The sequence below is a fragment of the Oxyura jamaicensis genome, chromosome 3 (assembly GCF_011077185.1).
Source record: "Oxyura jamaicensis isolate SHBP4307 breed ruddy duck chromosome 3, BPBGC_Ojam_1.0, whole genome shotgun sequence".
Lineage (NCBI taxonomy): Eukaryota > Metazoa > Chordata > Aves > Anseriformes > Anatidae > Oxyura > Oxyura jamaicensis.
This window is the reverse complement of record NC_048895.1, coordinates 16360316-16372970: the sequence shown is the minus strand read 5'-3', so window position 1 is coordinate 16372970 and position 12655 is coordinate 16360316.

Below are 12655 nucleotides of genomic sequence, written 5' to 3'. Positions count from 1 at the left end.
ATCCCTAGAGCTGTTCAGACACAAGTAGACACATGTTGGCCCAACCCGCTCACCAAACTCGTGCTCAGGTTCGTACTGTTACATTGCCCAAAACACAGGCTCTGACCCAGCCCTGCCGAGGCTTAAGGCACCCATTTCGATCCAACATACACAAAGTGGTTCACAACACCACCGTGCATGGAGATCATCAAATAAATGATGGTCAAGTGTGAATCTCGAGGTCAGGCTCACTCTCCATCAAGGCGCTGTGACGACATCGCCATAAACCCCAGGGCAAAGCTCGGCTGGTTTATGGTGTCACCACAAAGCTCCTCCAGGTCGCTGCCATAGTTCACGGTCCTTATTTTCTGTATGCGGGAGGCATGCAGCTGAGCCCATCTCCCCACTGCTCTTTCACCACCTTTGGGGGGATTAAAATGCACCTCTTGGGTGGGTGTTGGGGAGGTCCATCAGCTGCAGATTCTGCCACAGCTGCAAGAGTCACCTGTGTCCCTTTGCTCCTGGCATCTGATCCACTGCAGCCTTCCTTTCATGAGTATATATCATTTTTGTGCATATGAATAGCATATATCTTGTGTATTTTACACATATAAAAACAAAATTTACATCTGTTTCATCTCTACTTACATGTTGTGTAGCTGCACTAACAGCCAGGGCTTGCTGACCACTGGTGGTCACCACCAGGTTTGGGAAGAGGCCCAGTGGGTGGGCAGGGGATGCAGCAACCTCCTGGGCAAGCTGCAGCCCCTACAGACTGGATGCTTGCTCCCTCTATTTTTTATTATTATTTTGCAAAGGAGGCACAGCTACACAGGGCTTATTAACCACCACTGTCACTGAGGCTGGCAGCAGCCACAAGCCACTGATCTCCGAGAACTGCTGGATTTCCTGTGCAAATCTACTATGCAGAGACCAATGCCTACCTGGCATGGGGCAAACCACCCCTTTCCATGAGCCCCAGGGCAGACAACACAGCAGGGACACAAAACCAGCAGTAAAGAGCTGGAAAATGGAACCTCCACCCTCGTCCCACTGCAGATTTAAAGATGCAGAAAAAATGGGGATCCCCGGCCTGGGAGTGTGCATCCAGCCCACTCCTGCTCGCATTTATTTCGGAGACAGGCAGGAAAGTACATCATCTGGTGGCTTTGGCACAGCCAAAGCAGCACACCACAGCTGGATAGCTGATTTGTGCCTTTCGCCTCGCTGAGAGGCCTACCACATGCTATGAAATGCTTTAATGTCCCTTTAACATGCTGTATAAATAATTTCCGTATCCATTCAGTTGTGCTCACATGTGGTCCTTTGAAAGAGTTAAGTAAAAATTACAGTACCAATATATCTTTGAGATGAAACAATGACATTTATAGGTCATTGTAATCCATGCATTAATTAATTTTATTCCCAGCCCTCCATATGATCCGTATGATGCCTCAGTGCTATATTTGGCCTATGAGGCTCTGTTTTAACAAAAAGATAAGTTTGAAAACTGCACTCAGAGGGAGTTTCTTAGTCACTAAATATCCAAGACATCTCAGGCCAGGCAGGTAAATAAACTTGCATTCCCATAGCAGCCTAGAACATCCCTTTTGGGGACAAACTGGTCTTGCAGAATTATCTCAGGAAAAGGAAAAGAGCACAGTGCCCCGATGTCCAGCCAGGGATGCACCCATGACCAAACACCTCCGGGTATCACTACAGTTACCAGGTGAAAAAAAAGTTAAGGGTGGATCTCACCAGGACTTACCTCTTCCCACCTTCCTCCCTCCGATGTGTTGACAATGTCCATCTGCAGCCATGTGCCCTGTCCCTGTTCCTGCTCGCTGTCACCAGAGCCGGTTCTCCCTGGGCTTTTATATTTGAGAGCTCCACAACACAAGCATGAGGAGGAAGAGGCCTTTTAATTGGCAACAATTAAATGCTTCATAATTTAAGGGTTTATTCTATTAGTGATATGAGAGTCCTGATGTGATAATCTCCAATTAACAGTAACGGAACGGCATGAATAAATCCCACTATGCAGCAGCGAATTAATACTTTTTTTCTTTCATAGACATTACAAGTCCTGCTACAGAGGGTAGAGGTATGGAGGGGACCTCTACTTGGCTCCATCACTTTGAGAACTTCTCCACATGCCTAAAGCACAGGCTCATAAGCCAAAGGTTTTCCAAAACTAATGGCAAAGCTGCAGCCCCTGCACATGCTGGGTCACCAGCAGCACAAAAGCTGCCATAAAGGAGAGGTGTCAAGGAAGCACTCCCCTTCTAAGTGGTGCAGACCCATGGCTCTGCTTGCTACAGTACTCCTACTGGAGCATCACCAGTGTATAAACCAACACGAGGGTGTTTCTGTGCTCTCACATCAAAGTCATTCTTGGGTAATGAAATTCCTTAAATGCTCATATAGAGATAGGGAAACACAGGCAGGGCTTCTTGGAGCAGCACATCAGGAAACGTAATAAATAGGTCTGGATCGTTTAAGTGCAGGATGACAAAGAATTACTGTTTAGTATGCTAAATGCATCACGGCCCAGTGATGATATAGGTGCCGTTAGTGTGTGTTGGCCTTGGTGGCTCTTCCTACTCCTCACTGTACAGGAAACAGAAGCAGGGTGTGCACTGCCACTAAGGAAATGCACCACAAAGAGCAGGAGGGGAACAGTTCAGCTGGAAAGCAAGTCCCCAAATTGTCCACATACCTAAAGGTTTTCCTTGCGAGTTTTATGGCATCCATTCCTTCTAATGCATTTAATGTTTAGTCTCTCACATGTGCGCATTTACCCACACGCACAAATTAATGCTACAAGCAAAAGGAGAAATCTGATAATTTGGAGGCTATTTACCTTGCCAAGATAGAAATACAAAGGACCAGATCCTCAGTTAATAGAAACCACCTCTGAAGCCTCTAGAACTGCCCTGCTGAAAGATCTGATCCAGAGAAATGAGGACGTGCAGCATGGGATAAGGTGGCTGGAAAAGATGGCCCAGCAAGTACAGGAGATCTGCATTCTCCATTTTCATTGAAAGTTTGGTTGGAAATAGGGTAGCTGGGCAGTCACCATGATTAGGATGAAATCCCTCTTCTTCTGCCCAGCCTGAAAGTCCACCCCCCATGCCATGGATGTCCCACCTCCTTGGAAGAGGAGGAAAGCAGTGCTGCCTCCTAAAAACCCCAAGGAACAGCATCAAGTTCTAATTTTCAAAGCCAGAATTTGACAAAAACATGCTCTGAAGAGACTACCTCTGGGAGGGGCACTGTCTTGTTGGGTAAGGATACTTGTTGGATAACAAGTATCAGCAAAACACTGAGCTGGTCTGTATTCCTCCTTGGTTTCAGAGCTACTGCCTTATATCCCTACTTTCTTAACAAATTACTCCATTGACACTACAAAGCAAAGGGCTGAGGGTGAAGGATAATGTACAAGAGAGCCCCTAGGCTGCTACTTTGGATTATAAGTATCTAATTTCAGTAATTTAAAGCAAATTCAGTTTTGTCAAAGGCTGCAGTCCAACCTATAAAACTCAGGTCCAGTGAGCATGACAGCATGCCTTTGAGGAGCAGGGCTCCAGAAGGAGAAACAAACAGCTCCATTCAACTCCTTCAAAGGCCTTTTCTCCTATAACCATGAAGTTAATACCAACTTTCTTTGATTGTGCGTGCTGTAGGAGGTTGTGTAGCTTCAGTTACCAGCTTTCTTACACGTCTCTTGGTTTTGTGTGTGTTTTTGCAGTCATGGCAGGAAGACTTCCATAATGTAGAGCAGGCAGGGATGAAAAAGAGGGAGGATAACTTAGAACAAATCAGTTTTTGTGAAGGGTGCTTCATGTCTTTCTGAAAGCACGTGCCTTTCATACTTGCATGCAACCATCACACAGTCACCTCGGCTATGTGGAAAGAGAAAGAGCAAACCAAGCCCAGCTCTCCCCTGCACTCCGGCTGATTTGAGATCACCCCTTTATTTCAGGGGAGCACTTCAAATTTCCTGCTGAATTTGTCTCAGCACAACAATAAAGAGCCACCCAGGGGCCCTGAGTAGCAATCAACATACGAATTCCCTCATTTTTTAGCTGTAAGTGCTGCAGAAAGCACAGCCTTGGTTGAAACCCCATTTATTAAGGTTTGCAGGCCTTGGAGAGTTTAGATAAATCAGGGATTTGTATGGTCTGAATCACAGAGCTCACTCTCCCATGCATTTGTGGGGTCAACTAGTTTTAGAAAGCAAATCTTTTCACCAAGTTCCTCTTTGCTCCAGTCAAAGAGGAATTCCCTGAACCAAAATTTGAAGGATGGTATTTCAAGCTGGATACACACACTGAAAAACCTCCCGCTACTTTTTCATTGTTTTTGGAAGAGGAACCTGAGCTAACACCAGGGCTGCTCCACCTGGAGACAGCAAGGAGCAAGATCAGAGCCCTTCTCTGGAAAGCAAGGCTGGGCTGCTTTGTACTACAGCACTCATGGCTGTGCAGGGCAAAAAATATTGCCTATTGACGCAAAATAATGCTTGTTTACTGCCTGCACAGAGCTTAGTTCACAACTGTAGCTTCAAGGAGTCAAAAACAAGGAATTGTTGATTATTATCACTTTTTTTTTTTTTTTTCCCAAATGATCATGACCGAATGGTGGTTAATCTTAAAGGCTGTCCAAGAACAACAAATTTAAGCAGTAACTCCAAAGCAATCGCTCAAGCAATAGCTCCTAAATGTCTGCATGCGGAAAGCTGGCACTTCCCACACACAGATGGTAACGGAGTTGGGTGGCGTGGACTTCAAGGGCTTTGGAGCCTTCCAAAATGAAGCAGATGGATGGATAGGGAGAATTCCCTTATGGATGGATAAGGAGAATTTTTTTGTTTGTTTGTTATTATTAAAGGGTATATGCCCTCATTCTCTAGGTCAAAAGATGAACACAGCCTGATTACCATTGGGACCAAGGACAAAGCTTCCTCTATACAGAGGGTTTGAGTAGTAGCCAGGGCTGTTCCCTGCCAAGCTCCTAGTAGACAAATCTCCTTTCAGCCCTCCTTTCCTTTCTCCTTCAAACACAGGAGGATAGCAAATACCCCCTCAGAAGTACCAGCTCCTTAGCCCTGACCTACCTGCTGACCGACGCACGCTGAGTGCGTCCCTGCTTGCAGACAGGCCTGAAATACCTCACCGGGACATTGAAGCCGGCTGCTGGGCATGGCAAGCTCACCCTGTGCATCAGCTGAGTGGTCGGGACTTTGAAAGCAGGAGCCAGGGTGCTTTTAATCAAAAAAAAAAAAAAAAAAAAAAAAAAAAAAAAAAAAAAAAAAAAAAACACTAAAACTCATCGATTACCAGCCTCACAATTCACCTACCTAGGAGCCAGCCTGCTTGTGGCTGAGAGAGAGAAGGAAGGTGGGGCACGCCGCAGTGATGTAGCACCATAAAAAGTCCATCTGAAGCAGATTGGGGTCATGTCCACTGCAAGGCTGCAGCCTGCGCTGCCCAGGAGGCATTTTTATGGCACATCCCTCCCTTAGCGCTGATGGGGCTGTGTCTAATCCTCCTTGGTCAGAGGTGAAGAGCTGCTTCACTCCGCTGGTGGCAAGGACCAAGGACCTGCCCCGATACAGGTCTTATGGCTGACGCCACGTCTCCTTGCCTGGATGCTGAGAAAGACATGCTTAAAAAAAGTCTCCCTCTCTCTATATATTATTCTTAGTTTCTCCTTTGCAAGAGTTTCCCAGAGGAAGTTGGTGTGCACCTCCCAGGCATGGGGACACAGATGCACAGGCAGCACCCAGCCATGGCCAGGTGGGCGAGGGGTGGGACCCCCTGCTTCAACCTATGTTAATCTTCTCTTTTGACCCCAACAAGAGAGCAGGCAGGGTTGTAACCACCCTGCCTCTCACAGCAGATCTGCGTCCTGGATGTGGAAATGTTTTGCCAAGGAAAAAAGATATCCCTCCAGCACCCACAGTACATAAATGAGGCAAGGTGATCTCCCAGCCCTGACCTGACCTGCAGAGGGGAGACTGAAAGAGGTTCCCAGCACAAAGGTCTCTTCCCTGGCTGTTCCCATCACATCCAGCTCCTCTCTCAGGTGGGGACTCCCATCAAGGCTTCTCTTGCACATTTTGGTCGCTCCCTGTCCACAATCCCTAAGCTGAGCTGAAGGCCACCACCACCACTGAGTTCCTGAGCTGCTGGTGGGCACTAGTTTGGCACAGCCTCCAGCCACCATGGGGTGGTGGCCTCTGCTAGATGAGCATAGTGACACCCATGGAGAGGTTGGTCACCTCTCGAGGCACCACTGCCACGTTCAGAAAGTCAAGGACAGATGCTAAATGGAGCTGAGCCTTTACCTTTCACTTCTGGCCTGGACAGGGACACTGACTCAGGAGAGGAGCCAGTCACATTTAGGCAAAGATCCCACAACAAGCACTTACAGCATCACCCCATTGAAATGCAAGCCCTGGCTCTTATTCACCAGCCCAGCAACTCCCCAAAGTCAGCAGAAAGCTAAACCTGGGTGCAAACCTGTGCTCTGCCACCTCAACATCTCTCTAATTACTGCCAAAGAGCATCAACGAAAGTAGCAGAACACAAACGAGCTCCAATAAAGGAAACATTTTGTAAGAGGAGAACGAGGTTAGCGGGAGGACTGATTTGCCAGGTAGGAGGTTTTAATGCCATCAGGGAAGACACCACCAATCCCTTCATTAACAAGGCCCATTTGTCAATTCTGCTGCAGTGACCTGATCCCAGAGCAGCCACCCACTACCACAATCCATGGGGCAAAAGCAAGCCACCAGCAACAGGGAAACTGAGGCACACTGAGGCAGTCTGCCCTCCCACAGGCGGGGCCACCTGCCCTGGTGCTGTGTCACCCCCACTCGTCCCTGGGAGCTGGCCCTCGGTGGCCTTTTTGGGAATCCCACTGACTTGGCATTTGACTCATGCTCAGCCCCATTAGGTACCCTGACTGAAGGTGGCTGCTGGGGCTGAGCGAGGCTTAGCACATCAAAGGGCATCGAACAGGGAAGTATGCTGTTACTTTACTCTGTTAAAGGACAGCGACAAACTGAGGGGGTTGTCCTTTATTTCTGTCCAGGACACCAGCGGGGAGAGGGGATTTTTCAATGCAGGAGCTGTCACAGGGGATTTCCCAGGCATGGGAAAAAGCCTCTGAGGTTTGTGTGGCTGGTGCTGTACCAGGAACACAGTGAGAGCCGGGTAAGCACACTCTAGGCAGAGCCAGGGAACGGAGCACCTGCCTGTGTAGGCTGTTACCAGCAAATAGCTGGGCATTCAGGTAGGAGACTGGTTTTGTAGCATGGGCAGACACAATAGCTTCAGTGACTGCTTGGAGCAAGCTGGGCCTTACAGCTTTCATCCCCCCAAATGAGTTTCTGAGGTCACGACCACCATTTGAGCCCTGTTCCCCTCCACCCCACCCCACCCGCCCAAACACTCACCTCGCTCTCTGCACAACAGGGATGCAGACCAGGAAAAGTGCCAGGTCAGCTCTGGGGGCTGCAGGCAGCCTGAGGAACAAGCAGCCCAAAAGGCACCCCTAGGCTTAAAGCAGAGCAGCTGGTGAGGAGCAAGCCCCTTTACGGCTGCAAGGTCTTCAGCAAAGGATCTCCATCTGGGCTGGTCAGAGATCCCAAGCTGAAACACAGCTGCTTGGCCTCTGCAGTGAGGAAAGGCTCCAGGCATCAGTCAGAGGGGTTAAGCTGTGCATCTCTGCACAGGGTGCACTTCAAAAAGCAGTCCCATTACTCAGAAACCTGCTCTCAAAGCGAAAGGCAAAAAAAGCGCATGGGGGTGCCGGCCCCAACCTCGCCTTGTGTTGCCAGCTGGCCACGGCCGGCAGCGTTCCCTCTGTGATGAGACCACCCCGGCCACGTCCAGCACCAGAGCAGACCTGCAGTTTGGACCAGGAGCAGGCGAGGCATTTTTACCGCTTAGCAGGATGCAATTGCAAGCCAAGCAGTCCAAGTACTCTGACACTGGCATTCCTGACAACTGGAGCTGCTTGCCCCACGCTGCCCAGACACCCACCCTGCAAACCAGGCTGCAGGGTTGGCGGCTGCCCTGCTGGCACGGGAGGCTCAGTGGCTCTGCCACCACGTGTACCATGTACCTGATGGGGTGGGCACACTCTCTGGCAGAAGTCACAGCTCACACAGTGCCCCAGAATCTATCAGCAGGGGGTTTTGCTAAACTTGGTGCTATCACCAAAGCTAGCTCTGTTTGCGAATGGTAAACACACTGGGTTTGCTTCTGTGAACTTGATCTGAGATGGGAGAAACATATTTAAATTTATATCCACTTGTGCTGAACGTCATGTGTGCAGATAAGCATCTTCACAGTCTGCTTCTACCCTGAAAACACGTTGCTGGACAAATAAAATAAAAATAAAAAGGCTGCAGTGATTCTGCATCACCTAGCAATTGAAGTAGATTGAATGGACTCTAATAAATACACGCCAGAAAAAAAAAAAAAAATGTGTGGGAATGCCTATACTTTATCTTAACATTTCTCAGTAAAATAACTTCCTTATGGTGTAATCAGAAATGGAGAGCCAGCACGTAACTAAATTAAGTGCTCTAAACTTTAATAATGGTTAAAATTACCGTTCGATTTATTTTTGTATTGGATGATCTTCAAAGTTGTAGGTTGAGGATTGCTGAAACCTTTTAGGGATTTGTTTCTCAAATCAGAATACTTCGGAGAGGCAAACATTGGCTTGAATTTTTACATCTAAAAATCCTTAGCGAAAGGAAATAGATGTCTTTGGGAAAAATAAAATTAAAAAAAAAAAAAAAAAAAAAGAGAGAGAGAGAGAAACTTTAAAAGTTCCCCTGATAGTTACAGATGGTTTAATCTTTGGAACCTATTATGTGTTCATTTTCCCTTCAGCATTAATTATACATAATTACCACCACTTTACCCATACCCTTTCAAAAACGAAATCTGTTTACATTTTTCGCATATGCTGTATAAATGCACGATTTTTAATGCATTTCTCCGAGAAACGGGGCTCCCACTCACCGCCTGAATGAGCGGAGACCCGGCGCGAAGAAAACTGGTTTTTATTTAAGTTTCTTTAATACAGCTTAATTACTTTTAAACTCTGGAAACAATTAGGTTATCAGCCTTTGAAGTGAGACAGACAACTTGTCGTGCTGGGAGCAGAGCGCTCGCCCCTGGGGGCTGCGGGAGGGGCTGCGCGGAGGGGCCGCCGCTTGCGGCTCCCGGCGGCTGCGGGCAGGGCTCGGGGCAGCGCCGGGCTGCCGAGGGCTGAGGCTCTTCGCACCCTGCAGCCTGCTCCTTTTACCCCCCGCACGAACCACGAGAGTCCTCCCTCTCTCTTTTTTTCTTTTTTTTTTTTTTTTTTTTTTTTTTTTTTTTTTTTCTTTTTTTTTTATTCCATTTTTAATTAAATTAAATTAAATTTTAATTTAATCCTTTTCTCTCCCTCCCCCCCCCCCCCCCCGCACCTCTGTCAGGTGTCTTCCCGGCGTGCAGGATGGGAGCAGTCCCAGACCGTGCTGCGGCGGCTAACCCACAGCCCCGGCTCCCGCCGCCGTGCCCCATCGCAAGGGGCATTTCCCCAAGGGCTCCGGCTCCTTCTTTTATGTTTTATTTTATTTTACTTTATTTTATTTTACTTTATTTACTTCATTTTATTATGTATTTTACCTGTATTTTACCTTTTTTTTTCTTTTTTTTTTTTTTTTTTTTTTTTTTTATTTTATTCTATTTTACTTTCTTTTACTTCATTTTATTATCCTTTATTTTACCTTATTTTATTCTACTTTATTTTACCTTACTTCATTTTCCTATTTCAATGTGATTTCTCCACGGGGCAGCCCTTCTCCCCGGCGCATCGCCTGGGCGCTGCCCTCGGCGGGTGCTCAGAAGACGAAGGGAAGGGGCAGCCCCCCCGGGCCGGCAGCGGCCCCGCTATTTGCATGGCATGTTTATAACGTGGTGGAAACCAAGACTGATATTTGTGGTCGGGAGATGATGACTTTCACCTCTCCGGATCACTCTCTCAAATAAAAAAGAATTGACCAGCTACGGGCGTAAGCATTTATCTCGAGTTTGCGGTCATTATCTTTATTATATGGCCCCGGCAATAAATAAATCCGGGAGTTACCGCCCCACAATAAACCTGCAGCCCGCGGGACACCTCACTATTACTTCCCCAACACCCCGCCGCCTCTTCCCCCTAAATCTCCCCGTCTGCCCACAAGGTTTTCTCCCCCCGTCCGCAGGTGCGGAGCCTCCCCCATCCCTTTTCCATTTCTACAGCCCGCCCCCAAAATGCCCCCGGGTGGGCATCCCCCCGTGGGCACCACCCCGGCGGCCGTGTCCCCCCTGGGTGCTCCCCAGCAGCATCTCCCAGGTGGGTGCCCCCCCCCCTCCCGGGCACCCCCAGCTGGGCGCACCCCAAGGTGCGCATCCCCGGGTGGGGACCCCCCGTGGGCGGATCCCCGCAGGTGGCACCTTTTTGGGTGCTCTATAACCCTCCCTCCCCGGCTTCCCCCAGCCGAGGGGACCCCTCAGCCCCCACTACCCCAAATTTTTTTTTGGGGGGGGGGTGGGGGGAAAGGCGGGGGGGGACCAGCGGCAAAGCTGGGGACGAGCGGGGAAGGGAAGCGCTGCCGCTGCGCCCGCAGCCCCGCTCCCTGCCTCTCCCTGCCCCTTCCCCCCCCCCAGCCCCCAGGTAAATGTCCCTGCAATAATATTTATTTACAGTCGCGATGCTGCGCGTATGCTGCTTTTAATTGTATTTTACCAGGGTGATTCCTTCTCGCTTTTAAAACAAGCGTCTCGGAAAAATATTCCCATTTGGGGCGAGGGGTAAAGGAGAAGGGGGTGGAGGGGGGGGGACGTTTTTATTTATACCTTTGACATTTAAAAGAGCATAATTAATTTGTCCTGCTTGCATTAACATTGTTGAGGAAGGTTTCAGAAAGCTAACCAGCAAAGAGAGGGGGGAGGAAAAATAGAAGCTCGCCCAGAAAGCTTAGGATTTTTTTTTTTTCCTTTCAGATGTGTAATCAATCATTCGAGTAGGAGGCAGCAAAATTGTAAAGATTCGATAGATTAAAATGCAAATGAAAGGTAGAAAAAGAAACATTAACATGGCAATCAAAGATTTAATAATCGTAAATCACGGTGGTTTTTTTTTGTTGCAGCTGCAGTTTGTGTGTTTTTTATGTTTTAATCATGTTCGTTCTATAAATAAATAATTTCTGAAACGAGACTAATTTTTCACTATTTTAACCGTGGGCTATGGCACTAAATATATATATATATTTTAAGTATGGAAGTCCAGATTGCAAACTATCAGACCAGGAAAGGGAAGAAATAGCTAAGTTTGATTAGTTCCCATTTCAGATTTCAAGTGCACGTCTTCGCCCCGCTGCCTGGCCGTGACGACTGGTTTACTTTAAAATTGGAATCCTTATAAAGTTTATTTTGAAACGTGACTGTTTGTGTAAAAGCAGACAACTGGCGTTTCTTTACAAGTCCAACGGTAGCGCCAAGTCTCATTCCTGGAGGAAATAGAGAAAGATAAAAAAATAAAAATAAATAAAAATTAAAAAAAAATCAGGGAGAGGGGAGAGAGCAGAACCACCGAGGCTGGGAGCGCGCTGTGACATCCCAGAGCCAGAGGGGTGCTGGACCGGGGAGGGGGGGCAGATGGCACAGGGGGGTCAGGATCTGCCCCGGGGGGGGGGGCGGGGGCCCCGGATCTGCTTGGCCCCGGGGCTGGGGGCGGCAGCGGGAGGTGCGGGCTTGGGGTGGGCTCAGCATCCCCAGCCCCGGGTTTTGGTGTTATTTTCTATTGTTTTTAATTATATTACTATTATTATTTATTTTTATTTATCTGGGGGCGGTGGGGGCACGCTTTAGGATTTTCCGCCGGGATATCCGGCCGGGAAAGAAATCTTTTTTTTAACTTTTGGCCGTGAGACGAGGATGGGGGGAGAGGAGTTGGTGGTACTTGGTTGGGAAGCTTCGTGGGCGGGGAGGGGGCACCCGCGGGCTGCCAGGCTCTGGGGCTTTTTGGGAGCGCTGCTTTCGGGGGGCAAGCGGCGGCGGCTCCTCTGCTTTTGAAAGAAACAGGTAAAAAAAAGAAAAAAAAAAAAAAAGCCGAAAATCACAGCCCCGCAGGTACCGGCCAAAAAGCGCTCATCTGTCCGCTCCTCCCGGGAGGGGGGCGGATTTACCGAGCCCTTTTTTCCCATCCTCCTCATTTTCCAGCCGCCTTAATTTCCCCCGGGGGGGAGCCTGAGGGTTGATTTTTTTTATTTTCTTTTTTTTTTTTTTTTTTTTTTTCCAGCCCCCTCCTGGGGCCGCGGTGCCCCCGGGGCCGGCCCCGCCGGGGAATGCCGGGCCCCGCACACCGGCTGCGGTCCCGGGACTCCGGTGCCCGCCCGGGGAGGGCCGGGGGGGGCCCGCAGCCCCCTGCAGCCCCTGACCCCGGCATGCACGGCGCGGCTCCATTGATCATCCCGGCCCGCCACCCCCTCCCTTTATGAGATAATGCAATTACAAACATCAATAAGGAGCTGCGAGGGGAATCATTATGCGGTGACAGTGATAAATGACGGTGCAGAAATAGCAGGCTTTTTTTTTTTTTTTTTTTTTTTTTTTTTTTTTTT